Source organism: Pleurodeles waltl, chromosome 2_2 (assembly GCF_031143425.1).
Source record: "Pleurodeles waltl isolate 20211129_DDA chromosome 2_2, aPleWal1.hap1.20221129, whole genome shotgun sequence".
NCBI classification, from domain to species: Eukaryota; Metazoa; Chordata; class Amphibia; order Caudata; family Salamandridae; genus Pleurodeles; species Pleurodeles waltl.
The window spans coordinates 888,421,619-888,449,290 of NC_090439.1; the positions used below are offsets into that span (position 1 = coordinate 888,421,619).

Consider the following 27,672-nt stretch of genomic DNA (forward strand, 5'->3'; position numbering starts at 1 on the left):
TGTGTGTGTCACTTACCCTGCCATTGTATGGAGTCCACTGGCTCCCGATATCTCCCTCCGTCAGCAATCCATGGCCAGTCAATCCGCTTGCAGAACTGTAACATCTAAATGCAGCGGGTGGAACACTGCGGTCAACGCGGCCTGGCAGTAACACCTCCAAGATCAAAATCAGGCCCTAAATTCTTGAACTGCAATACTAAGAACATGGTTTACTTTGTTACCGTGTGATAAGGTGTACATTGGTCAGATGACGCAATCAGTGAAGGTACACATTATGCCATTATGCAACATAGATCTCATACCACATGTCAGACAGAAGGCGTTCCATTTGTGGACCACTATCAAAATATGTATCACTCAGTAGATGATCTCAGCTGGTCAGTAATCTATGTAGGGCTCCTAGGGTTGGTTATGTGACATCATTATTAAGTAAAATGGAGGTGAGGATGATTGAAAAATTCAAAATTACCACAATTGGGCTCAATGATTTGTATGAAGTGTGGTCCCTTATACAGTATACCCTTGGTACCTAATAAGGGACCTGAAGACAACATGGGATGCAGTTGATGTGTATACTACGTATATAAGTATGGTATTGATGTACACGTGTATCTACTCCTTAAAAACATTTATATGGTGTGGTTCATAATATGATTGTATACTTATAGTATGTGTTTTTCTGTTTCTGTATTTGATTTAACAAATGTGCATTTTTTCCTTGTCAGGGTTGAACACGATATGCTCAGTTTTTCCTGTGCTCTGAGAGCAAAATATTCCTTGTTATATTTGATAGATGTCCAGAGTTTATTCCATTATAAGATTTGGTTTCTTCTTCCCTTGAATATATTGTGGATTTGAGTGATAACTTTGATTTTATATCTGAGGCCAACAGCAGCGCTATTATGGCAAAGCGCTTCTGATTTGTGTACCCCCTTTCAAGATGGCAGCCATTTGTGAAGCAAATCACATTTTTTGATGAGTTGGGTCGGATCCCGTATTTTTTTTTTAAGCTGATCTGGATAAGATATCAATTCAGTATCCCTGCAGAGCTGAGCACTGGCTTATTAGTTTCTGTATGAGCAGTTTAGGGGTGAGCCCGGAATTGTGAAAAGTAGATTCTTATACTCTCCGTGGCTCCTCGTCAATAGGGCTGGCATCCTCCAAACAGTTACCACATGACGCGGCTTTGGGAGCAGCCTCGCTCCGGCATGGCAGGGAGTTTAAAGGAGTTGTCAGTTAGCACTTTTGTTGTGCAGTGCTCTAGGAGCTCTAGGATTTCCTTGTTCTTGACGTCTCAGATCTATTCTCCACAGCTTTGTGGCAGGAGGCTCCAGGTAAAGCATGGATGTATTTGTATAGGCGGCATCGGGGGTGAAAATAGGATGAATTTCACATCCTTTGCTTTTTTCTAGACTTTTTCTTGATGGTCTCTTGTAATTGACACATGTGACTGATCAGGAGACCGATTAGCTCTGCTTTTCTCGGCTAGGCTATACCCGCAATTTTGATACTTATTATCAGAGGGATGTGTGAGACTGGTAGACACCTGTTTTCAAGTAAAACATAGATCTACCAATATTTGGACGCTGAAGGGTGACTGCTTCTTTTTCCCTCTTTTTTTGCTTTAATCGACCACAGGATAATTGCCCCCTCATTTGTGTAATGAGTACATCTTTAAGAGGAGTGAGGCATTCCCTGCCATTCTATTGATTAAGAAGATGCTCCGAAAGGCCTGTTAGGCACTGCAGCAGTATTTAGTGCGGTAAGTAGGATGATGAGCCTGTATTAGTAGACATCTGACACAAATCAGGGTGATGGTGAAGAAATATGTCACTACCAGTGTGTTGGGTTCCTGTTCCCTTGGTGATTGGGCCTCTCCACTGGTCCCAGTTCATTCTTGGTAGATTGATGAAGCGCTTTTGGGGAGTCGTCTTTTTTATTTCCGTCGTTTGGCTTCTTGAATGGCATACTTGATATTCTTCACCCTGCAATTCGTAATTTCCATACAGCAGAAACTTCTTCTCTATGAGAGCATTCTACCCAGTGGGTTGGGCTCTGGCCACACATTGTTTGCAATTAAGGGGGCTTTGTGTAGAACTTGGAACTTTAAAAAGTAACTGATTTTCAGTGATAATGAATGGTTTCAATTACCTGTCTTTTATGTTGTAATGATCTTTTTCCTCTGTTATCCACAGTGTATGCCTTATATTCGGAACCCAGGTACTGAGAGGCTATCTGGGTAAGCACATACATTGTTGAAAAATAACTGTCTGCAGTACTCATGGATACAGTCTAATAGGTTGCTAAGTACTTTCCCAATCACAGCTGCAAAAAGTAACCTGTGCATTATCTTTTCTTGCTGGTCGCATAATAACGTTAGTTACAAACCTCTGACATTTTTTTGGAGTTTTAAATGTTCTGTTTTAATTGAGGATTTAAAATATAAATACTGCAGTTGCTAAATTCTACAACTGTATAGTATGTTCCCATCAACACAACCAGGAGAAACCACCAAAAAAAGTGACAAAAATAACATACTATAGCACAGCAAAAATAGAACATAACCAAAAACATAATGCATAACAAAAGATACAATAAGGCAGAGTATACCATACCATAACAATGGACTTGATTCACAAATGTTTTGGTGCACCTGCATTCAAAACATTGCTTGCAAAATCACAATGTTATCTGTCACGGTTTTCAATGGGCTTACCATCGAAGTTGAGAAGAGTTGGGGAACGGCCCCGGTTCCGGCAGGTTCTGCTCTGGCCGAGGTAGGGGCGACCCCTTCCGGTAGCCACGGTGCTGTTTGACAATAGCAAGCCACTACAGTCCGTGCCCTCCAGAAGGAGTCCCAGAGGAAAAACCCCAGTAGGGTAAAAAACCTCCAACAGGAACTCCCTGAAAAAAAAGGAGGACACCAAGGCGTTAGAGCGGAAGATCCGGAGTACAGGAAGACTGGAAAACGAAGACAGATCAGGAAACACTGGATTCACAGGAAGAAACCAGTCAGAGCGTGACTACCACCAAGGAGTGTTGCAACGCAATGAACAAGCAGCTGACTTCCCCTTATATACCTCTAGACAGGAAGTAGGAAACAGGAAGTAGAAACACCACCATCTTGAATTGGGAAAAAGAGTATAATAGTGAATCAGGTACATGCATCCAAACAAAGAAAAATAATGCATGCTGGGAAGAGAGGAAGTGGGTAGCATGCTGGGAAAGGGAAAAGGTCTGCATAAAAGCACCATCATGTGCAAATATCCGGCTTTTGCCTGTGCATGCTGGTAAGTACCCAAGTACATGCAGTCAAAAATGTAAAGCGCACTAATGCGCAGTGCGCGGCAGGATCTAGACCAAACTCGAGGTCTTTCTCCCGCCGCGTTTGTCTTTCCTGGAAAGACAAAAGAAGGGGGCGCGGCGAGTGCCGCGACCCCCGGACGAACCCGCGGCTGTCCCTGCGACCCGCACGCAAGCCGCGGCTTCCCTCGCGGCTTGCATGCAGGCCGCGGCTTCCCCGTGGTTCGTATGCCGGCCACGGCTTTCCCCGCGGCCCGCACGCAGACCGTGGTAGAATGCCGCGCCGCGGCCCCCTGAGCCTGCGGCCGCGGCCGCCGCAGCCGCCACGCCGTGACAGTAGGTCCCCCCCCCGAGGCCCCAGGTTTGTGAGGGAAGAGTCGGAAAAAGCAACGGACTAAAAGAGGGGCATGAACTGAAGGGGCATCCTCCCAAGAGCACTCACTCATAGGGTAGCCTTTCCAATGAATAAGATATTGGAGACGCCCATGGAAAAACCGGGAGTCACAGACTTCCTGGACCTCGTACTCGGGCACATGATCAACCAACAGAGGGGGAGGACAGGAGAATTGTCTGTGAAAAGGATCAGGTAGGTAAGGTTTAAGTTGAGAGACATGGAATACAGGGTGTATCTTCCACGTCGGGGCAGACGGAGACGCACAGATACCGGGTTAATCTTTTGGACAATCAGAAAGGGACCATAAAAACGGGGTCTGAATTTGTTCTGAGTGAGTCGGAGAGGTAGGAATCTAGAGGAGAGCCAAACTTTATCATGGACCTGATAGTGAGGAGCCTCACAACGTCTCTTATCAGCTATTCTTTTCATGCGAGACTTAGTGGCCACAAGGTTGGAATGGAGAACACGTTGGACACCCCGTAGTTGTCAAACATAGGAGGAGATGGCAGGAAGATTGGAAGTATCTTTCAGGGGAGTCGGAAAGGCCTTTGGATGGAAACCGTAGGAGCCATAAAAAGGGGAAACCTTCGAGGCACTGTGTATGGAGTTGTTATAGGAGAATTCTGCAATCGGTAAATAGGTAGCCCAATTACTCTGAGTAGCATTGCAGAAGCTACGTAAATATTGTTCGAGGCCTTGATTGAGTCGTTCCGTCTGACCATTAGTTTGAGGATGGAACCCTGATGATAAAGCTACTTCGATTCCTAGGGTCTTACAGAATTGTTTCCAGAATCGGGAGATATACTGAGGACCCCTATCTGATATAATGACCTGAGGTAATCCATGAAGTCGAAAGATTTCTTGTGTAAAGATTTGACCTAGGTCTCTTGCCGTTGGCAACTTTCTTAAGGCCGTGAAGTGCGCCATTTTAGTGAAGGAGTCCACAGTTACCATTATTACGTGATTTCCATTCGAAGAGGGTAAGGAGCACATAAAATCTGTGGAGATGGTGTGCCATGGTCCTGGAGGAACTGGTAGTGGGCGAAGTAAGCCTACTGGTTTAGTACGGGGTGTCTTAGATTGAGCACAGATAGGACAGGATGATACATATTCTTCCGTATCTGTCTTGAGAGTTGGCCACCAGAAGGAGCGAAGCAGAAGTTCTTGAGTAGCTTTCATTCCTCGATGACCTGCGATGGGGGAGTCATGGCACATACGTAAGGCTTCGGTCTGTACTACTTTAGTGGGTAAAAACAGGGCCTTATCATGATAGTAATATTCTTGATCTCTATGAAGTTGCGGCCGCAACTTATTCAGCTCTGTTTCTTCTAGACAGGCATATTCGGACTTGACTTGGTCTAGAAAAGTCTGTACTACTCCAATGATCTTGTTATTATCAAATAGGTTCTCTTCAGTAGAATCGCTGCACTCAGGGTAACGTCGGGACAAGGCATCCGCCAGGATGTTCTGGGAACCAGGGATGTAAGTGATATAGAAGTCGTATTGGCTGAAAAAGAAAGCCCATCGAGCCTGCCGGCTATTTTGACACTGAAAGTTTCTTAAGCACTGTAGATTTCTGTGGTCTGTCCGGGCTTCAAAAGGTTCTTTTGAGCCCATCAAAAAGTGTCTCCATTCTGTGCAAGCGGTTTTTAAGGCGAGTAATTCACGTTCTAACACGGAATAGTTCCGCTCAGAATCGGATAAAATGTGTGACAGGTAGAATACAGGGTGTTCTAAATCATCATCGTCTTGTCTTTGCAATAAGGCAGCCCCAATGGCTCTTTCTGAGGCGTCTGCGACAACAATGAATTGTTTGCTGGTGTCTGGGTGTCGTAGAATAGGGGCTTGAATAAAGGCTTTCTTTAAATCCTGAAAGGCTGACTCTGCGTCTTGTGTCCAACAAAAGCCCTTCTTTTGATGTTCTTTTTTAAGGGTTTGAGTAATGTAGCTGGTTCTCTGGGCAAAGTCTGCTATGAATTGTCGATAGAAGTTGGCTAATCCCAAAAAACACTGAGTCTCCTTGATAGAAGAAGGAGATGGCCAATTCAATATAGCTTGCACCTTGTCTGAATCCATGGCGACTCCAGTTTGGTTTATGCAATACCCCAAGTATTTTACTTCTGACAAATCAAACTCGCACTTTTCAGGTTTGCAGAATAAATGGTGTTGTCGGAGTCTCTCTAAAACTTGGCGAACATGCTTAGAGTGTTCCTCTGGATGAACAGAAAAGATTAAAATGTCGTCGAGATACACCACTACTGTTTGTTGCAAAAGATCAGAAAAGATAGAATCCATGAACCTTTGAAAAATGGAAGGGGCATTGGTGAGTCCGAATGGCATTACTCTATATTCATAGTGACCAAAAGGTGTTCTAAAAGCGGTTTTCCACTCATCACCCTCTTTAATTCTTAGAAGGTGGTAGGCTCCTCGAAGATCCAGCTTGGTGAATCTCTTTGCCCCTCTGACTGCTTCTAGGATGTCCTTTATGAGGGGTAGCGGGTACCGATCTTTAATAGTGATCTTGTTTAATCCTCTGAAATCAATACAGGGACGCAAACCTTTAGTTTTCTTAGGCACAAAGAATAGAGGAGCCCCCGCAGGTGAAGAAGAGGGAGCAATCAACCCGCTTTGTAGGTTCTCATCAAGGTATTCCTTAAGAATCTGCTTCTCCGGTTCTGTGAGAGAGTACATCCGCCCGAAAGGAACCACTGTATCTGGTTCTAAAGGGATGGCGCAATCGTATTCTCTATGGGGTGGCAGTTCAGGTTTTTCTGGCTTCTGGAATACATCGGCATATTCCTGATAATGCCTGGGAACTCCCTGCAGGACGTTAATAGAGCATCCCACCTTAGGGGGTGCTGCTAAAAGACCTTTTGGGGACCAATAATCCCCTGCGAGATAGCAGTGGTGTTGGCAAAAGTGAGAGGATAAGGAAATAGTTCTTGTTTCCCAGTTGATGTAAGGGATGTGCCGTGTGAGCCATGGAATTCCCAGGATCATGACATGGTGTGGTGATGAAATTAAATCAAACAAAAGATTTTCTTGGTGTTTCTCAAACTGTAGACAGAAGGTAGGGGTGGTATATTGTATGGGTCCTGAGGCTAAGAGTGATCCATCCACCGTGTGTACTTGTTCAGGTACTTCCTTAGGTATCTGTACTATCTGTCGTTCTTTTGCCCATGCTTCATCTAAGTAGATACCACTGGCTCCGCAGTCCAGTAATCAATCAATCAATCAAGAAATTTGTATAGCACGCTACTCACCTGGAGGGTCTCAAGGCGCTGGGGGAGGGGGGGACCGCTACTGCTCGAACAGCCAGGTCTTGAGTTGCTTCCTGAAGGAGAGGTGGTCTTGGGTCAGGCGGAGGTGGATGGGGAGGGAATTCCAAGTCTTGGCTGCCAGGTAGGAAAAAGATCTTCCTCCCATGGTGGCTTTTCTAATGCGTGGCACGGCGGCAAAGGCGTGGCTGGTCGATCGTAGCTGGCGGGTGGGAGTGTAGAAGGTCAGGCGGTTGTTGAGGTACCTGGGGCCCAGGTCGTGGAGGGCCTTGTGTGCGTGGGTGAGGAGACGGAACGTGATTCTCTTGCTGACGGGGAGCCAGTGCAAGTCTCTCAGGTGTCCGGAGATGTGGCTGTGACGGGGGATGTCAAGGATGAGGCGTGCAGAGGCGTTCTGGATGCGTTGGAGTCTTTTCTGTAGTTTGGCCGTGGTTCCGGTGTAGAGGGTGTTACCGTAGTCCAGTCGGCTGGTGACGAGTGCCTGGGTGACCGTCTTCCTGGTTTCGGTGGGGATCCATCGGAAGATATTTCGGAGCATGCGTAGGATGTTGAAGCATGATGATGAGACAGCGTTGACTTGTCTGGTCATCGAGAGGGAGGAGTCCAGGATGAAGCCCAGGTTGCGTGCGTGGTCCGTTGGTTTGGGTGCGCTGCCCAGGGCAGGGGGCCACCAGGAGTCGTCTCATGCAGAGGGTGATGATCCAAGGATGAGGACTTCCGTCTTGTCTGAGTTCAGTTTCAGGCGGCTGTTCATCATCCACTCGGCTACGTCTTTCATCCCTTCATGCAGGTTGGTTCTGGCGGTGGCTGGGTCGTTGGTGAGGGAGAGGATCAGCTGGGTGTCGTCGGCGTAGGAGATGGCGTAAGGCCAAGGTTCTTTCTTCCCAGCCATCAGTTAAATGAAGGATAACTGGTAAAAGAAAAAGAGCAGTTCCTTCCTCCCTGGAAGAACAAATAGAAGGTATTTCACGATATCCCGTCCTCACCCTTCTCACTGAGGACGGGAGTTGGCGTTTCCCAAGGGCTTGGTTGGGCGAATGGGGCAGGTGCGAATTAGGTGACCAGCTGCACCACAATATAGACAAAGCCCCTTCCTTCGTCTATGTTCTCTTTCACTAGCTGATAAAGGTCCTCGAGCCATGTCAATTTGCATTGGTTCTTCCTCGGTATTCACCTTAGGTTCAGGACGGACTTCCTCGGTACGATGAGAGAAGGTGCGAGTCGTCACTGAGTGAGATGGCAAATTACTCTTCTTTTTCTCCATTCTGCGTTCGTTCAACCGATATTCTATTGTTAGAGTCTGATCCATCAATCCTTTAAGGTTCTCTATTCTAGCAGAGTGCACCAATTCGTCCTTAATGTCCTCTCTGAGACCTCTACGGAACAGTGTCACCAAGGTACGTTCCACCCAGGATGTTTCTGCTGCTAATTGTCTGAATCGGGTGATGTATTGTAATACATCTTGATTCCCTTGTTGGATTTCGCAAAGAGCTTCTTCTGCTGACGCCTCGAGTCCAGGGCGTTCAAACATCTGTTTAAAAGTAGTGATAAAGGTGGAATAATTAGACAGGCAAGGATCATTTCTTGTCATTAAAGGAGTGGCCCAAGCCAATGCTGGCCCCGATAAGGCGCTAATCAAATACCCCACCTTGGTTTTGTCTTGTACAAATTGCGAGGGGCGAAAGGCAAAATAAACCGTCAAGGCATCCAGGAATTCCTTTAATTTGTTGGGATCTCCGGAGAAACGGGGTGTAGTGGCAGCTACTGAGGGTACATCTGTGGTCCTGGATGCAAAGGCTTGTCGATAGACGGTATTTTCAGTACGTAGCTGTTGGAGTTCTTGAGCCTGCTGTTGTATCGTCATAAGCAGGGTCTGGTTCGTAGGTTCCGTATTTGCCACTGGATTATCCATGGTTCCGGACTGCAACTGGATTTTTTGGCATTGCAATCTGTCACGGTTTTCAATGGGCTTACCGTCGAAGCTGAGAAGAGTTGGGGAACGGCTCCGGTTCCGTCAGGTTCTGCTCTGGCCAAGGTAGGGGCGACCCCTTCCGGTAGCCACGGTGCTGTTTGACAATAGCAAGCCACTACAGTCCGTGCCCTCCAGAAGGAGTCCCAGAGGAAAAACCCCAGTAGGGTAAAAAACCTCCAACAGGAACTCCCTGAAAAGGAAGGAGGACACCAAGGCGTTAGAGCAGAAGATCCGGAGTACAGGAAGACTGGAAAACGAAGACAGATCAGGAAACACTGGATTCACAGGAAGAAACCAGTCAGAGCGTGACTACCACTAAGGAGTGTTGCAACGCAATGAACAAGCAGCTGACTTCCCCTTATATACCTCTAGACAGGAAGTAGGAAACAGGAAGTAGAAACACCACCATCTTGAATTGGGAAAAAGAGTATAATAGTGAATCAGGTACATGCGTCCAAACAAAGAAAAATAATGCATGCTGGGAAGAGAGGAAGTGGGTAGCATGCTGGGAAAGGGAAAAGGTCTGCATAAAAGCACCATCATGTGCAAATATCCGGCTTTTGCCTGTGCATGCTGGTAAGTGCCTAAGTACATGCAGTCAAAAATGTAAAGCGCACTAATGCGCAGTGCGCGGCAGGATCTAGACCAAACTCGAGGTCTTTCTCCCGCCGCGTTTGTCTTTCCTGGAAAGACAAAAGAAGGGGGCGCGGCGAGTGCCGCGACCCCCGGACGAACCCGCGGCTGTCCCCGCGACCCGCACGCAAGCCGCGGCTTCCCTCGCGGCTTGCATGCAGGCCACGGCTTCCCCCGTGGTTCGTATGCCGGCCACGGCTTTCCCCGGGGCCCTCACGCAGACCGCGGTAGAATGCCGCGGCGCGGCCGCCTAAGCCTGCGGCCGCGGCTGCCATGCCCGCCGCACCGTGACATTATCATATTTCTGACTGCCTATTCCACGTATTAACAAGGAAATCTCGCTGATGTGGTGAATGGTTGCTAGTACTATGTTCTATTGCATTTGTCAATTATGCTTAATCCCAAAAATTGTCCCATATTAAGCAGTAGGCTTGTAGGAACAGACATGGTAGAATAGCAATGATAAAGACGTGAAATAAGGTTTTCATTACTAAAAAGTTCTGCGCGCATATATATATTAAATAGTCACGTCACATGCAAGTATTTCTTTTCTCATGCAGAGAAGAATCTTTTGTTCTTTGAGTATGTGGTGGAACTTCTTATTTGAACAAAGCCGTTCAGTTTCCTGAGAGTGCGAGCAACCCTTATGTCTTACCTGCTAAGTTTGAAGGTCACAGTTGGAACTTATTTGGGAGTAGTTTTGTATGTCTAAATAAGAGTGGAACTATATCTTTCCTGCTTTCATTTGATTGTCTGTGTGTTCTGAAAGTTTAAGTGTTACTGATAATAACAGAAGTAAGTCATTTTTAAGAATGTGTTTGCAGCATTTGAGTTCAGTTCCCCTTCTAACGTCCTTTAGACAAAGATGCCCTTCATTTAAAGAATATATTTTTCTCCATGCCCTAAGGTGTTCATCTTATTAGACAAAGCTTTGTTTAATTTATATGTCCTGCTTTCAGGGACTTTCCATTCTTACACCTTCTGCTTGCCTGGATCCTTACGACTTTTCTATAACTTAGCTGAAGCGCGATTTCCTTGTATGTGAAATTAGTCTGTTTTGGTGTATTTTGAGATAGCTTTATAATAGTTTGTCTTTACATTTATGATTTTGAATTGCTTTGAATTATAATGACTAAAACATTCACGTTTTGGCTATTGATTTCCAACTGATTGGATGATTTGGCTTTGTTGCTTTGCTAATCTTTTAATTTCACCTTCATGGTTTACAAATCCAATCCTTTTTGTCATCTTTGCTGGGCCAAATGTGCCTCACATTATGTGATTGTATTGATTGTTGCGAAAGCCTAAGTCAGAACTAAAGGTTCATCCACTTGAGTGCAGCCGATACTCGAGTTTGCACCAGAAATTTGCATGGTGCAAAGTGCTGCATCAGACTTTTTTGCCTACTGCAGGGTCATTTTTAAATGCTATTTAAAAGTTGAGATCTGCTGTTTTAATTTGAAAAGACACAACTTTAAAAAGTTAGATATAACAGGGGAACTCTATGAAATGCATAGCTAAAAACAGATACACTGCTTTGGAGGAAGCTTATTGTATGTGCAAAGCTAAACCCTCTGTGACTTCCTCCTGCAGTGTCCCCCCACATCCTGAAGAACAGCGAGAGAAAAACATGCCTTATATGGGAGACAGACAAAACAACCCAGTCTGAATTACACTACCAGTTATATTTGTATGTTTCACATACACAAGGGAAACCCAAGGATACCTAGGGATCAACTGAGGTATGTTGTTATGAGGAACAGAGGCCCCTAAACAGTAATATAATGAATGATATACTGGGGACAAAAATAATAACCAGGTTATATCCAATCAACTGTTTAAGATTAATTCATTTATTAGTACTATTAAATTAATTTGTAGAGGTAACTACCTCCACGGGGCACACTACTACAGGTATCAAAAGAAAACACACAGGCAACAGTAAGTGACACTAAAATAAAACAAAAAGGCAGCACTGCACCCATAATCAGTTGTACATAGTCCATAAGGTCGGAGTGTCTAAGTCTACGACGTTTCAATCCACCTAAAATTATGGGATCATCTTCAGGACAAAATGATGCATGCCTAGGAAAGATGTACATTGCTCAATAAGAGAACCTGTAAAAATCTCTATGGGGTATACATTGATTCGCGGTAGGACCATACGGGGTCTTCAATATAGTGCCTCACACTAGGTTAATATTATCTAATTTCAAAACGTCTAGCCAATGGTAATTAAGGCTCCCAGTTTTCTGTTCTTACTGGTTTTTACAGCTAAATACAGACAGAAAACAATGTGTTTCTAGTCTGTATCTATTTTTAAAAGAGGAAAAATACAGAAAACTGTGCTTCTTGTGAGATACACTCCTTGCTTCCATTTATGAATTCAAGGCCAACAGCAGAGCAAAAAAAACAGCATGGAGAGTTAAAAAACAGGATGAGATGTCCTCAAATACAGGCATATGTTAACATTTATTTGTAGTAATAGGCTTACATGTACCATTGTTATATGTGGCTGCTTAATTTGCTAAAACGTGACAGGCATCCACATATGAGTGCACATCTAAGAGGTAAATAAATGTGGAAACATACCATTTTATAACTCTATTTATTTTCAAAATAAATATGGATAAATACCAATAAGATGCTCACAAAAAAATATACTACTTTTTGTCTACCCTCCACCTTCTCACCGTCCAATACCTCTATGCTCCCGGAGGTATGTACTTTTGAAAGACTGGTACTGAGGGATAGCTCCAACCTTGAATACCAAAGGATTTTTATTCCCCATACAACATCTCCTTATCTGAAAAGCAGGTTCTTACTAAACTCAAATTGAATAATGCAGTGATCATTAGCCAGCAGACAAAGACAGGGGAATGTGGCACAGGATATTGACCAACATAAAAACAAGATAGTTAGACTGGTTTTAAATATTGAGCATTATGTGAGACTGAGTACCGATCCCACAAAGGAACTTCAGGCCAAGATTTCCACAATAACTGGGAAAGGATTGTAGGCAGGATTCATTAGCAAGAATGAGCACTTATTCCTTAATACTAAGACTCCCAGGACTCCGGTAATAGATACGCTGCCTAAAGTGCATAAAATTCAAACATCAGCACCGTTTAGTCCCATAATCTCTGGGTGTGGGCCCATATTTGAACCCATTGGCTGCTACATTGATTTTTTTATCACAGATTTTGTAGCTGCTACAAGGTGCTACATTATAGATAGCATGGACCTCGTTAATCAGATTGAGCATATGACCTTTGACCAAAATGAGTGTCTTGTCTGTACAATGGATATAGAATTGTTGAATATGAATATTCCTCAAACAGATGAGATTGAAGTTATTTGTCAAACCTTAGAGAAGAGAACACGAACGCACCAAGTGCCTATAGATTTTATTTTAGAATTACTATACTTAACACTTACTCTAAACTGTTTTCAGTTTGGTGGGGAACTCTGACAACAGATCAATGGGACATCCATGGGTGCTGTTTATGCTCCCAATGTTGCCTTTTTGTTCAAGGATAGCGATGAGACAACAATGTTCTCTGATAATAATCAATTCCCTAGCACCATAACAGTATGGAAATGCAACATTGATTATATGTTTTTCATAAGGAAGTGGGGCACAGACACCCTTATAATTTTTCTTGCATGGTTGAACACTCATTGCAAGTGTTTGAAATCTACCCTTGAATACAGTAGAGATTAAATTCCCTTTTTGGATTTCACGATTAAAACACATGAAGAGAAACTATACAGGATCAGAAGAAATTGTCCCCTTATGCATGAATTTTCATAGGGAAGCAGAAATACTATCTACCAAACTTCTCTCCAGAGGGCACCCACATAATTTAGTTGCCAGATCCATGAAGAGATCATGGTTCTGCCCGAGGGAGGCACTCTTTACCCTAAAAGAAACAAATGACATGGAAAAAGTGGTTTGTGGTTCTCATCTATTTCCATCAGGTAAAGACAATTATTTTACCCCACTGGCATGTGTTGAATGCAGAGGAGCTGTCACTAAAACATCCCATTTTTTCATCCCGCAAAAATAAAAGCATCAAAAATCACTTGGTAAAAGCTAACTAACCTCCTACTAGAGCTACCCATACATTACATGATCCATGGGCATGACCCCTTGATTGGTCACTGGGAGCATGGGAACTTTTGTGTGTGTGATTACACTGTTGAGGCAAAGGAATATGAGCATAACATTTTTAAAACTGCACTAACTCACTTCTATAATTGTATTACTGCTAACGTAATCTATGCTATTACCTGCCCAATGATTTGATTTATATTGGCCAGAAAACGCAAACAGTCAGAATAAGAATGTGCCAATGTGGGAGCCGTCTTTGGTGGAAGATGACCAATGCACCTTGATGGAACATTTTGAAACATTCGGCCACAACAAGAACAACTACGATGGCAGTGAATGCTGTAGTGAAATTACTTGAGCATGGCAGGGATATCTTCTCAATTCACAACAAATAGAATTCAAATGGATTCTGAGAACAGACAGTTTCCAAAGTGGACTTAACAAAATACAGGGCTGGATGTCATTAATATAACCTCCTAGCTCAGTACTGCCTCCCTGACCAACTTGTGGCACTACGCTTATGATTTTCAGTGAGTAGTATGGTCTGTGACAACTTGTTGCTTATTTTTCTTTATTTGTATTTTTTTATTCCTATTGTTTTGATTTCATGGTTGTGAAATTGCTTCACCTTTTATGTGTATGCTAATGATCCAGTTTTCACATTTGAGGGATTTTGTGGTTTTCTAACTGGTCTACTAATGCCTCCTGTAGAGTATTCTGTTGTTTACCAGTACAACCATATTCATTTATGTGTGCTTGAATAGAGGTAGTAGGATATAGAACTATTGTTTGTTTTTGATAATTTGCATAATTATTATATTATTGCATTACTGATGTCCATACTCTGCGATACCTGTGGGCACATTGAATGAGCCCCTTATATGATTGAGGTGTTGTCAAGATGCATTATAATAGGGACTTCACTTTATCCTTTGGTTTTCAAACTTTACTGATTACTATCAGCCTTTTTTCTAATTTTGAATGACATTTTAGTAATTTTTGTTTGATTATTGATTAAAAATTATTTTCGCTCTCCTTGTCTATCTTGTTCTATTCTCACACTTTCTTTCATCTTTGCAATATTGCCGCCACCGTTCTGCATACACTTGACTACATGGAGCAGTCCTGTTTCTATTTGTATTACTCTGGTCCAGGTGTGCATACTTAATCTCTGACTACAGAGCGAATGCGGTTTATTTGTGTCGAGCCCTGCAAGCACTGCAGTAAGACTTTGCCTTCTTTTCCCCACCTGGGGCATTTGTCCCCGCTTTCTCTATTATTTTGGTGGAAATACACTGGTATTTCTCTCCACAACAATTGTAGGCCTCTGTTTTTCGGTGGATACTGGGATGGCCTCCTTACTCCGGGAATTGACCCACTGGCTTAATTGGTGATTCTCTTTGTTTGTTCTCCTGACTTGGGTGATTTGACTCTTCACAGTGTATATGGTGATTCGTAATTATTTATAACTGGAGTTGTTAGCAAAAGGTATGTAGTAGGACCCCTTGACTTTTGGTCTACCTGCACTTTTATTTTATTTATAAAAGCAAGCTAATATTGAGATATTTCTTAATTTTTTTGGGCAGTGTCCCTTTAAATTGATATTTGGAGGATGCATACTCCCAGGTGTGTATACTTCCTTGGAATGCTCTGACATGCCCTGGCCTGAGGCCACGGTGTTCCTTGGTAATTGATCTAGGTCTGGCATATGGAGGATTCACTTCCTCAGTGGGTGCTGTTTTAGCATGAGTTATATATGACACCTTGCATGCTGTTTATTTATCACTGGGTAATTTTTGTATTACATTTACACTAGAGGTTTTGAAGTTAGATAATATTAACTTACTTTGAGATACTGTATTGAAGACCCCCACATAGTTCTACTGTGAATCACTGTATACAGCATGGAGATTTTTAGCATGGTTTTTTCATCACATTGATAATTGTTTTCTGTTATGATTATATGATTTTCTCTTTTCTCATTTCTTTTCTATTGTCTTTCCTTCCCTCTCTTTCTCTTGCTTTTCCAGGTTCTCTTACTAATCAATGTCCATCTTTCCCAGACATGCCTCATTTTGTCCTGATGATGATTCCATAATCTTAGGTGGATCGAAACCCTGTTGACTTAGACACCCTGATCCTATTGACTATGTACAATTGATTATGGCTGTATAGACCTAGAGAAATCATAAATATTTTACTGGACCTGTAGGTCGAGTAACTTACATACTCTACTCAACCTAACTGTAAAGTACTTGACCCATAATCAGGTCTCAAATTGTGTGATACTAGGCAAATACTTTACAGAGTCACCTTTTTCTTCATTCTCACATGTGACTGAACCTTCACATATGTGAGCTCAGCATGTCTGCAGTACAAAAAACCCTCTTTTGTTTGATTAAATAGTCTAAAGTTTGCTGCATGTTTCACCAAAATCTAGTCCACATATAGGGGACACATGACCCATGACTTCTTTTAGTTTACTAACAGCACTGGCATCAGGGCAGCAGTGTGTCTCAGTTTGATTAAACATTAGCTTTATTACTTAACTATGATGTGGTAGCATATTGTCATCTACACAAAGTAAAGTTCCAAGAAATGTCCAAAAACATTTCCACTATCTTGCAACTTTAGTGATAAAACTATATAGTGTATTAACTATCTATGAAAATTGGATTTCAGAAAACATGTCCTTTGCACATCAACATGTAAAGTATTCCGATTTGTTTACATCATATTAAAATATTTTCTTCATCACAAAGAAATATAAAAAATTGGCTTTCACAACTACTGAAATATATTTTGAAATATTTGCACAGTTGACTTAGCCCATTAAGGTGGTCATTACAACCCTGGCGGACGATGTTAAAGCAGCGGAAATACCGCAAACAGTCCGGAGGACAAAAAAAGGGAATTATGACCCTGGCGGAAACCGCCAACAAAGACAGCCACTTTAACACTTTGCCCGCCACGGCGGTACAGACAAGCATTGCGGCGGTCACCGCCAACAGACAGGCGGAAGACAATGTACCGCCCACACTATTACAACCCGCCAATCCGCCACCTTTTCCGGGGCGGATTGACCGTGGATAAAAACACGGCGGAAACAGCTTTTGCTATGGGAAAACGCTCACCTTAACATATCCCACGAGGAACGAGGAATCCATGGAGCCGGAACTACAAATACTCCCTGCCCTTGTGTTTCTGCTCTTCTACGACCAACAGCTACGTAGGCGCCGCAGACAACGGTGAGTACTGCACCTGCGACATGGGGGAGGCAAAAGTTAGGGGGACACACACCAAACACCCCCACCCCCACCCTCGCATATTACAACATACACACCAATGCATTCACAAAAATCACAGTAACAACCCACAATCCCCCCGGAAGAATGAATACACAAAGCGAAAATCGGTCAAACAATGTAATATGCCAATATACATGTCATACAAAAATATACAGATATATATTTGAAAATCAGTCAGAATTATACACAAGACGAGAAGTAGTGCAGATATGTACATAACAATGTCCGTGCACCATCAGTCCAAAAATACATGGGCGAGGCCCACAAACGATACCTGACAACAATCGGAGAGAACACTGCAGGGGCATCAGATAGAAATTCTACAGGCACCTCAGGGGGAAGGGAAGGGGGGGCACCTCAGCCGGATGACTGCAAAGCCAGATCCACGACGGGGCTCCATGCCCATTCATGCCCTCCTGGGGAGTGCAAAGCCACAGTCTCTCAAGTCTCTACAGTGGGTGGTTTGCCCACTGTGCCATCCTGGGGAGTGCAAAGCCACAGTCTCTCAAGTCTATACAGTGGGTGGTTTGCCCACTGTGCCATCCTGGGGAGTGCAAAGCCACAGTCTCTCAAGTTGATGCAGGTCTCTACTGGTACTGGGGGGGACTGGTGCCCAGACTGGATGAGCCTCCCTGTGAAAGGTCGTGTCCTGTCACTGTCCCAGCTGCACATGGGATAAGGATGCCTGATGTGGCAGGCCATTCATTCCTACCCGGTGCATTGCCCTGTTCAGCGGTGCTTTGCCATGGCGGTCTTTGCCCTGTTCAGCAGTGCTTTGCCATGGCGGTCTTTGCCCTGTTCAGCGGTGCTTTGCCATGGCGGTCTGTGCCCTGTTCAGCGGTGCATTGACATGGCGGTCTTTGCCCTGTTCAGCGGTGCTTTGCCATGGCGGTTCAGGACAGTTCAGCAGTGCTTTGCCATGGCGGTCTGTGCCCTGTTCAGCGGTGCATTGACATGGCGGTCTTTGCACTGTTCAGCGGTGCATTGACATGGCGGTCTTTGCCCTGTTCAGTGGTGCTTTGCCATGGCGGTTCAGGACAGTTCAGCAGTGCATTGACATGGCGGTCTTTGCCCTGTTCAGCGGTGCTTTGCCATGGTGGTTCAGGACAGTTCAGCTGTGCTTTGCCATGGCGGTCTATGCCCTGTTCAGCAGTGCATTGACATGGCGGTCTTTGCCCTGTTCAGCGGTGCTTTGCCATGGCGGTCTTTGCCCTGTTCAGCGGTGCATTGACATGGCGGTCTTTGCCCTGTTCAGCGGTGCTTTGCCATGGCGGTCTTTGCCCTGTTCAGCGGTGCTTTGCCATGGCGGTCTTTGCCCTGTTCAGCGGTGCATTGACATGGCGGTCTTTGCCCTGTTCAGCGGTGCTTTGCCATGGCGGTCTTTGCCCTGTTCAGCGGTGCAATGACATGGCGGTCTTTGCCCTGTTCAGTGGTGCTTTGACATGGCGGTTCAGGACAGTTCAGCGGTGCTTTGCCATGGCGGTCTGTGCCCTGTTCAGCAGTGCTTTGACATGGCGGTTCAGGACAGTTCAGCGGTGCTTTGCCATGGCGGTCTGTGCCCTGTTCAGCGGTGCTTTGACATGGCAGTTCAGGTCAGTTCAGCGGTGCTTTGCCATGGCGGTCTGTGCCCTGTTCAGCGGTGCTTTGACATTTCGGTTCAGGACAGTTCAGCGGTGCTTTGCCATGGCGGTCTGTGCCCTGTTCAGCGGTGCATTGACATGGCGGTCTTTGCCCTGTTCAACGGTGCTTTGACATGGCAGTTCAGGACAGTTCAGCGGTGCTTTGCCATGGCGGTCTGTGCCCTGTTCAGCGGTGCTTTGACATGGCGGTTCAGGACAGTTCAGCGGTGCTTTGCCATGGCGGTCTGTGCCCTGTTCAGCGGTGCTTTGACATGGCGGTTCAGGACAGTTCAGCGGTGCTTTGACATGGCGGTTCAGGACAGTTCAGCGGTGCGTTGCCATGGCGGTCTGTGCCCTGTTCAGCAGTGCATTGACATGGCGGTCTTTGCCCTGTTCAGCGGTGCATTGACATGGCGGTCTTTGCCCTGTTCAGCGGTGCTTTGACATAGCGGTTCAGGACAGTTCAGCGGTGCTTTGCCATGGCGGTCTGTGCCCTGTTCAGCGGTGCTTTGACATGGCGGTTCAGGACAGTTCAGCGGTGCATTGACATGGCGGTCTTTGCCCTGTTCAGCGGTGCTTTGACATGGTGGTTCAGGACAGTTCAGCGGTGCTTTGCCATGGCGGTCTGTGCCCTGTTCAGCAGTGCATTGACATGGCGGTCTGTGCCCTGTTCAGCGGTGCTTTGCCATGGCGGTCTTTGCCCTGTTCAGCGGTGCATTGACATGGCGGTCTTTGCCCTGTTCAGCGGTGCTTTGCCATGGCGGTCTTTGCCCTGTTCAGCGGTGCTTTGCCATGGCGGTCTTTGCCCTGTTCAGCGGTGCATTGACATGGCGGTCTTTGCCCTGTTCAGCAGTGCTTTGCCATGGCGGTCTTTGCCCTGTTCAGCGGTGCAATGACATGGCGGTCTTTGCCCTGTTCAGTGGTGCTTTGACATGGCGGTTCAGGACAGTTCAGCGGTGCTTTGCCATGGCGGTCTGTGCCCTGTTCAGCAGTGCTTTGACATGGCGGTTCAGGACAGTTCAGCGGTGCTTTGCCATGGCGGTCTGTGCCCTGTTCAGCGGTGCTTTGACATGGCAGTTCAGGACAGTTCAGCGGTGCTTTGCCATGGCGGTCTGTGCCCTGTTCAGCGGTGCTTTGACATTTCGGTTCAGGACAGTTCAGCGGTGCTTTGCCATGGCGGTCTGTGCCCTGTTCAGCGGTGCATTGACATGGCGGTCTTTGCCCTGTTCAGCGGTGCTTTGACATGGCAGTTCAGGACAGTTCAGCGGTGCTTTGCCATGGCGGTCTGTGCCCTGTTCAGCGGTGCTTTGACATGGCGGTTCAGGACAGTTCAGCGGTGCTTTGCCATGGCGGTCTGTGCCCTGTTCAGCGGTGCTTTGACATGGCGGTTCAGGACAGTTCAGCGGTGCTTTGACATGGCGGTTCAGGACAGTTCAGCGGTGCGTTGCCATGGCGGTCTGTGCCCTGTTCAGCAGTGCATTGACATGGCGGTCTTTGCCCTGTTCAGCGGTGCATTGACATGGCGGTCTTTGCCCTGTTCAGCGGTGCTTTGACATAGCGGTTCAGGACAGTTCAGCGGTGCTTTGCCATGGCGGTCTGTGCCCTGTTCAGCGGTGCTTTGACATGGCGGTCTGTGCCCTGTTCAGCGGTGCTTTGACATGGCGGTTCAGGACAGTTCAGCGGTGCATTGACATGGCGGTCTTTGCCCTGTTCAGCGGTGCTTTGACATGGTGGTTCAGGACAGTTCAGCGGTGCTTTGCCATGGCGGTCTGTGCCCTGTTCAGCGGTGCTTTGACATGGCGGTTCAGGACAGTTCAGCGGTGCTTTGACATGGCGGTTCAGGACAGTTCAGCGGTGCGTTGCCATGGCGGTCTGTGCCCTGTTCAGCAGTGCATTGACATGGCGGTCTTTGCCCTGTTCAGCGGTGCATTGACATGGCGGTCTTTGCCCTGTTCAGCGGTGCTTTGACATAGCGGTTCAGGACAGTTCAGCGGTGCTTTGCCATGGCGGTCTGTGCCCTGTTCAGCGGTGCTTTGACATGGCGGTCTGTGCCCTGTTCAGCGGTGCTTTGACATGGCGGTTCAGGACAGTTCAGCGGTGCATTGACATGGCGGTCTTTGCCCTGTTCAGCGGTGCTTTGACATGGTGGTTCAGGACAGTTCAGCGGTGCTTTGCCATGGCGGTCTGTGCCCTGTTCAGCGGTGCTTTGACATGGCGGTTCAGGACAGTTCAGCGGTGCTTTGCCATGGCGGTTCAGGACAGTTCAGCGGTGCTTTGCCATGGCGGTTCTGATAGGGACATTGGTGTGTGGCATGACGTTTCATCATTGCCCAGTGGGGCTGTCGCAGCCGGAGCCCTCCAGGGCACTGACTCCGGTGGTGGCGGTGGTCTCCTGACCAGTGACGATACTTGGGCCCTCCTGGGCTGTGACTCTGGCGGTGGTCTCTGGACCAGTGACGATAGTGGGGCCCTCCTGGGCTGTGACTCTGGCGGTGGTCTCCTGACCAGTGACGATAGTGGGGCCCTCCTGGGCACTGACTCCGGCGGTGGCGGCGGTCTACTGACCAGTGACGATACTTGGGCCCTCCTGGGCTGTGACTCTGGCGGTGGTCTCTGGACCAGTGATGATAGTGGGGCCCTCCTGGGCTGTGACTCTGGCGGTGGTCTCCTGACCAGTGACGATAGTGGGGCCCTCCTGGGCACTGACTCCAGCGGTGGCGGTGGTCTCCTGACCAGTGACGATACTTGGGCCCTCCTGGGCTGTGACTCTGGCGGTTGTCTCTGGACCAGTGACGATAGTGGGGCCCTCCTGGGCACTGACTCCGGCGGTGGCGGTGGTCTCCTGACCTGTGACGATACTTGGGCCCTCCTGGGCTGTGACTCTGGCGTGGTCTCTGGACCAGTGACGATAGTGGGGCCCTCCTGGGCACTGACTCCGGCGGTGGTCTCCTGACCAGTGACGATAGTGGGGCCCTCCTGGGCTGTGACTATGGCAGTGGTCTCCTGACCAGTGACGATAGTGGGGCCCTCCTGGGCTGTGACTATGGCGGTGGTCTCCTGACCAGTGACGATAGTGGGGCCCTCCTGGGCTGTGACTCTGGCGGTGGTCTCCTGACCAGTGACGATAGTGGGGCCCTCCTGGGCTGTGACTCTGGCGGTGGTCTCTGGACCAGTAACAACGGTGCTGGCGGTTGTGTCTCGACTGCCGGAAATGATGGCGCACTTCTCCGCTGTGACACTCACAACAGGCTGGGCAGACTTCCTCTGGCCCTTCCCCACCTTTGGTGGAGTCACAGCTGACTCTCCAATCCCCTTGGAACCCATGTCAGTTGTTTTCCCACCTGGAGTCTTAACACGGTCCCGTCGTCCACTCTCCAATTTTATTGCCTTTACAGGGGGTGGGCTGCCAGTGCCTTGGCTCCGGGTCCTACTGCCTGCCCTGGTGGCCGGTTCACTCCAAAAACCTTGAACAGGCACCACTGGTATTGGAGGCTTTTTGGCTGAGGCGCTACGACGGGACTGATGAATTGGAGGGGGGGGGGGCAAAAAGGTCAACTTTACAGAGGGACAGTTTCTGACGAACACTGGGATGGGTAGCTGGAGGGGGTCTGGGAGTGGAGGAAGAGGAGGTGGTTGTCGGAGGTGTCACTTTAGGTGTTTTGGGTGCAGGTGCAGGTACTGGAGGCTGTCGTGAGGTGGATGGATGTTGGGTGAGTGATTGCTGGCGTTTGTGTACTTTGGGAGGGGGCGTCACAGACACACTGGGAGAGGACACAGGGGACGTGTAAATGGCAGTGGAGGTGGTAAGTGCAGGTGAGCGGGATGTGGTGCTGGATGTACTGTCGCGAGTCCTAGTGGCTGTAGATGTAGTGCGTGCAGGTGAGAGTGTAGACAACACTGGGAGGGAGGAGGGAGAAGAGGAGGAGGGGGACACAGTGGAGGTAGTGGATGTTGTTGTGTCTATATGTGGGTGAGGCTTGCGTGAGTGCTTGTGGTGTGTGTGGTGCCTATGTTTGCTTGAGCTACTTGGGTGTGTTGACTTGTGTGCATGCTGGTCTGTAGGTGTGCTTGGGATGGGCTGGGGTACAGGAGATTGGGACTGGGTGGAGGAAGTTGGAGGGGGGAGGCTAGACACAGGGACAATTGCTGCCATCAGTGCTGAGGCCAAAGATTGCAGGGTTCGCTGAAGGACAGCCTGACCAGAATGAATGCCCTCCAGGAATGCATTACCGTGTTGCAACTCTCGTTCTACACCCTGGATGGCATTCACAATGGTAGACTGCCCAACAGTGAGTGACCTGAGGAGGTCAATGGCCTCCTCACTGAGGGCAGCAGGGGTGACTGGGGCAGGGCCTGAGGTGCCTGGGGCGAAGGTGATGCCCACCCTCCTGGGTGAGCGGGCATGGGGCGAATGCTGAGGGGCTGCTGGGAGGGCGGTGCTGGTAGGGGAGGTGGCAGCTGTACCTGTAGAGGTGGGGGGCACAGATGGTGCTGCCACCACAAGGGAGCTCCCATCGTCGAACGAGTCTGTGTCGCTGCTTGGTGATCCGGTGGCCGACGTGAAGCTCCCCTTGCCCTCCGTCTCACTGGTGCATTCAGAGTCTGTGGTGTGGCCCTCCATGGCCATGTGGGATGCAGCTCCCTCGTGCTCCAGTGCCACTGTACCTCCGCCTGTTGATGCTGATGTACAAAAGGACAGGGAGAGCAGACAAAGGGGGGGAGACAGAAGAAAGAGGGTTTTAGTGCATGGCATACCGCTACCGTTGGCGGACAAGACAAACGCAGATGCCCCCTGCATTACGCCGTGCTCCTGCCCTCTGCACATGCAATTTCTGGGATATGGCCTATATGGCAATGGTGGACATTGGTGCACATGGATGCCACAGGGGCAATTATACCTCGACTTGGCACTCTGCTGAGGTGGGGTAGAGTGCCACATGGGCTACATTACGGAGGGGCCTTGCCTACCTAACTCGCCCTGGCCTAGGGACACCCACAGCCCACCTCCCCCACCCAGACACCTCCACTGCACGCAAAGTCCGCAGAATGAGGTTGTACTCACCCCCTTGTGTCTGCTGTGATGCCCTCAAGCGCCCATCCAACTCCGGGTAGGCCACCGCCATGATCCGGTACATCAGGGGGGTCATGGAGCGACGGGCACCCCTCCCACGTTGGGAGGCCATCCCCAGCTGAGCCTCTGCTGTCTTCTTGCTGCAGCGGCGAATGTCCTCCCATCTCTTACGGCAGTGGGTGCCCCGTCTCTGGTGGGCCCCCAGGGTCCGGACCTCCTTGGCGATGGCACGCCAAATGTCCCTCTTTGGTGGGCGCTGACCTACATGACATGCACAAGGAAAGAGGAACAGTCATTACCAACTGCACCGTCGTTGTGAGTGGCCCCCTCCCTACTCTGGCCATGTGGCCCATTCATTCCCATGCATTAATGTTCTATGGACTCTGCCCCCTTCCCTCTTCCAACCATCCCTCTCCACCCAGGCCTAGCCCATACAACGTGCTCCCTGTGTACTAACCTGTTGGTCTGGAGGACCGTAGAGTAGCGGTACTGGGGGAGGACCTCGTCTACCAGTTTCTCCAACTCCTGTGCAGTGAAGGCAGGGGCCCTTTCCCCAGACGCAGCAGCCATCGTCGCTTCCAGACCAAGGTCACAGCAGCACTTGCAGTGTAGGTCCTCTCCTGTCGAAGGTCAGGTATGTAGTGATTGAACAGATAGAAAATGGCGGTGACGTCCGCGTCGATGCGCATCATCACCGCCGGCGCACCTGTTCATTGGCTCCTGGGACCCATAGGGTCCAATGTTAACCAATGCAGCATTGCGCCGCGGTCTACGACCGCCTACCGCGACGGTGTGTAACACCAGCGCAGTTACCCCACAATCCCATTGTCCCAGTTTAGAGGTCAGGCAGCCGCCATTTCAGGGGCCCACATGGCTTCATTTCATACTGCGTCACACATAGCTAGACCTACACTCAACACACATACAGGAAGGGTTATGTGAGTGGTGTAGTCTTGTGTGTGACTGTGGGTACATACCTGGAGGACTAATGACTGGTTCTTCGCTGTTGTCCTTCGTAGGCACCGTCTGCTGGGACATATGAGAAGATGGCGGAATCCTCCGGTGTACCGACCGCTGGTGGACCTGTTGACAATGGAAGAGCGACATGTCATCGTAACCTACCGGTTTGACCGTGCCACAATCCAGGAACTATGTACCCAGTTGGAGCCAGACCTGATGTCACCAATCCGCCATCCCACTGGAATCCCCCCTGACGTGCAGGTGCTGTCAGTGCGCCATTTCCTTGCAAGTGGGTCTTTTCAGACAACAGTGGCCATGGCATCAGGGATGTCCCAGCCTATGTTTTCCAACGTGTTGTCCAGAGTGTTGTCTGCCCTGCTGAAACACGTAAGGAGATACATCATTATCCCTGAGGTGGAGGATTTGCCTACAGTGAAAGGTGACTTCTATGTCCTTGGACATATCCCCAACGTCATAGGTGCTATTGATGGGACCCATGTAGCTCTGCCCACTCCCCCCCCCCCCCACAGGAGTGAACAGGTGTACAGGAAGAGTTATCATTCCATGAATGTTCAGATGGTCTGTTTGGCAGACCAGTACATCTCCCAGGTAAATGCTATGTTCCCTGGCTCAGTGCATGACGCTTCCATCCTGCGGAATAGCAGCATCCCTGATATGATGGGTCAACTCCAGAGGCACCGTGTATGGCTTTTGGGGGACTCTGGTTACCCCAACCTTTCGTGGCTATTGATCCCAGTGAGGAATCCCAGGACCAGGGCAGAGGAACGGTACAATGAGGCCCATGGGCGGACTAGGAGAGTGATCGAACGCACCTTCGGCCTCCTGAAAGCCAGGTTCAGTTGCCTCCATATGACTGGTGGATCCCTATTCTACTCACCGAAGAAGGTGTGCGACATCATCATCGCCTGCTCCATGCTCCATAATTTGGCATTGCGACGCCAGGTGCCTTTTCTGCAGGAGGATGATCCAGATGACGGTGTTGTAGCAGCTGTGGAGCCTGTGGACAGTGATGAGGATGAAGCTGATGAAGAAGACAACGACAACAGGGAGTCAGTCATACAGCAATATTTCCAGTGACACACAGGTGAGAACATTTTCATTTTTAGCATTACATTAACTTTCACACGTCTACCTCTATCCTGTTTTTCGATTTAAGTCAACATTTGGTAACTGAGTTGTACCCTTCCATTACGGTTTCACAGGTGTGGTTACCTACGTGTCAACTGCTTGCATCCTTCAAGGGCTTGTGATGTGTACACCCATTATGACACTGTCATTGATAATACATTTTTACTAAATCACAGACTGACTCCAGATTGTTTTGTGTTTCAAGGGTGTTTATTGAAGTGCTCAGAAATGGGAGGGGGTTGTAAAATGAGGATGGGTGATGGTGGAGGAATGTCCATGGCAGAGTCCAGTCTATTAGTCTCACAGGTGCACTGCCCATCTGGGCATAGGAAGAGGAGCTGGGGCAGTTTAAGTATGGACAGGGTAACAAAGTGGGACAGTGGGAGGACAATCAGGGTGGTGTCATTTCCTGACGGGGTCTTGCCATCTTGCTCTGTCCTGTTCCTGGATCTCAGGGACCACTTGCGTGGTGGTTGTCCGTCTGCAGGGGGTGGGGTGCTGGTGTGTTGGTCCTGTGGCGGGGCGTCCTGTCCACTTGCGCCGGCGGAGGTGGTGGGAATTTCGTCGTCCTGGCTAGTGTCAGGGGCCTCTTGGAGTGCCACGGTGTCCCTCAAGGTCTGCTGTATGTCCTTCAGCACCCCTACGATGGTGCCTAGGGCGGAGCTGATGGTCCTGAGCTCCTCCCTGAACCCCAAATTCAGTTGGTCCTGCAGGCGCAGGGTCTCCTGCAACTTGTCCAGAACCGTCGCCATTGTCTCCTGGGAGTGGTGGTATGCTCCCATGATGGAGGAGAGGGCCTCGTGGAGAGTGGGTTCCCTTGGCCTGTCCGCCCCCTGTCGCACAGCAGCCCTCTCAGTGCCTGTGTTCCTGTGGCTCCGTCCCCTGGACCATTTGCCCACTACCACTGCCCCCAGGTCCCTGTTGTTGTTGGGGTGGTGGGCTAGCCTGGGTGCCCTGTAGTGGTGGACACACCGCTGATTGACCTGTCCTGGATAGGGAGGTTTGGGCCCGCTGGGTGGGTGCTGTGCTAGTGTTACCAGAGGGTGGAAGGTCGGTGTTGCGCTGTGCCTGTGCAAGGGGAACCGACTGTCCCAAGTCCCACGATGGTCCGGGCTGGTCATCAGGATCCAGTAGGGCAGAGCTGCTCTCATCACTGTGGGCCTCTTCTGGGGGTGGAGTGGTGTTGTCTGGACCATCTGGTGTGGTGATGGTCCTTCGGGTTCCTGCAGGGGCATAAGAGCATGATTATTGCATGTGTGTGTGTAATGGTGTGCAATGGGTGGGTGTTTGTGTACCCCAGTGCATGCATTCCTGTGTGTGAGTTTGTGTGGTGATGGTTGGGGGGGTGTTCTGGGTATGTGCAGTGGGCATGCTTTAGTGAGGGGTGTCCATGCTTAGTTGTGTCATGCAGGGTGTTGGGATGGGTGGTTTGTGTCATGGGTAGATTAGTGAGGAGTTGTAGTGATAGGGGAGGGGGTGAGGGAGGGGGTGTGTGATAGCATGCAGGTAGGGTGGGGGATATGATAGTTAAGAATTGACTTACCAGTGTCCCATCCTCCACCGACTCCTGCGAGGCCCTCAGGATGCAAGATGGTCAAGACTTGCTCCTCCCATGTTGTTAGTTGTGGGGGAGGAGGTGGGGGTCTGCCGCCAGTCCGCTGTACCGCGATGTTGTGCCTGGAGACCGTTGAACGCACCTTCCCCCGTAGGTCGTTCCACCTCTTCCTGATGTCCTCCCTATTTCTTGGGTGCTGTCCCACGGCGTTCACCCTGTCCACTATTCTGCGCCATAACTCCATCTTCCTGGCTATTGATGTGTGCTGTACCTGTGAGCCAAATAGCTGTGGCTCTACCCGGACGATTTCCTCCAC

At 48.5% G+C, this 27,672-nt stretch overlaps 1 protein-coding gene across 8 annotated transcripts in view; it reads left to right on the forward strand.

Moving 5' to 3' along the window:
- The window catches only part of LOC138282727 (uncharacterized), a 390,534-nt gene that overhangs the window by 33,663 nt on the left and 329,199 nt on the right, over nt 1–27,672 (forward strand). For 2 of the 8 annotated variants that reach the window (XR_011200989.1, XR_011200990.1), the window contains exon 3: nt 2,196–2,239. The exons of the other annotated variants lie outside the window; for them this stretch is intronic. The gene's annotated coding sequence lies outside the window, so the exon portion shown is untranslated. The remainder of the gene's footprint in view (nt 1–2,195; nt 2,240–27,672) is intronic. 8 annotated transcript variants of the gene reach the window in all.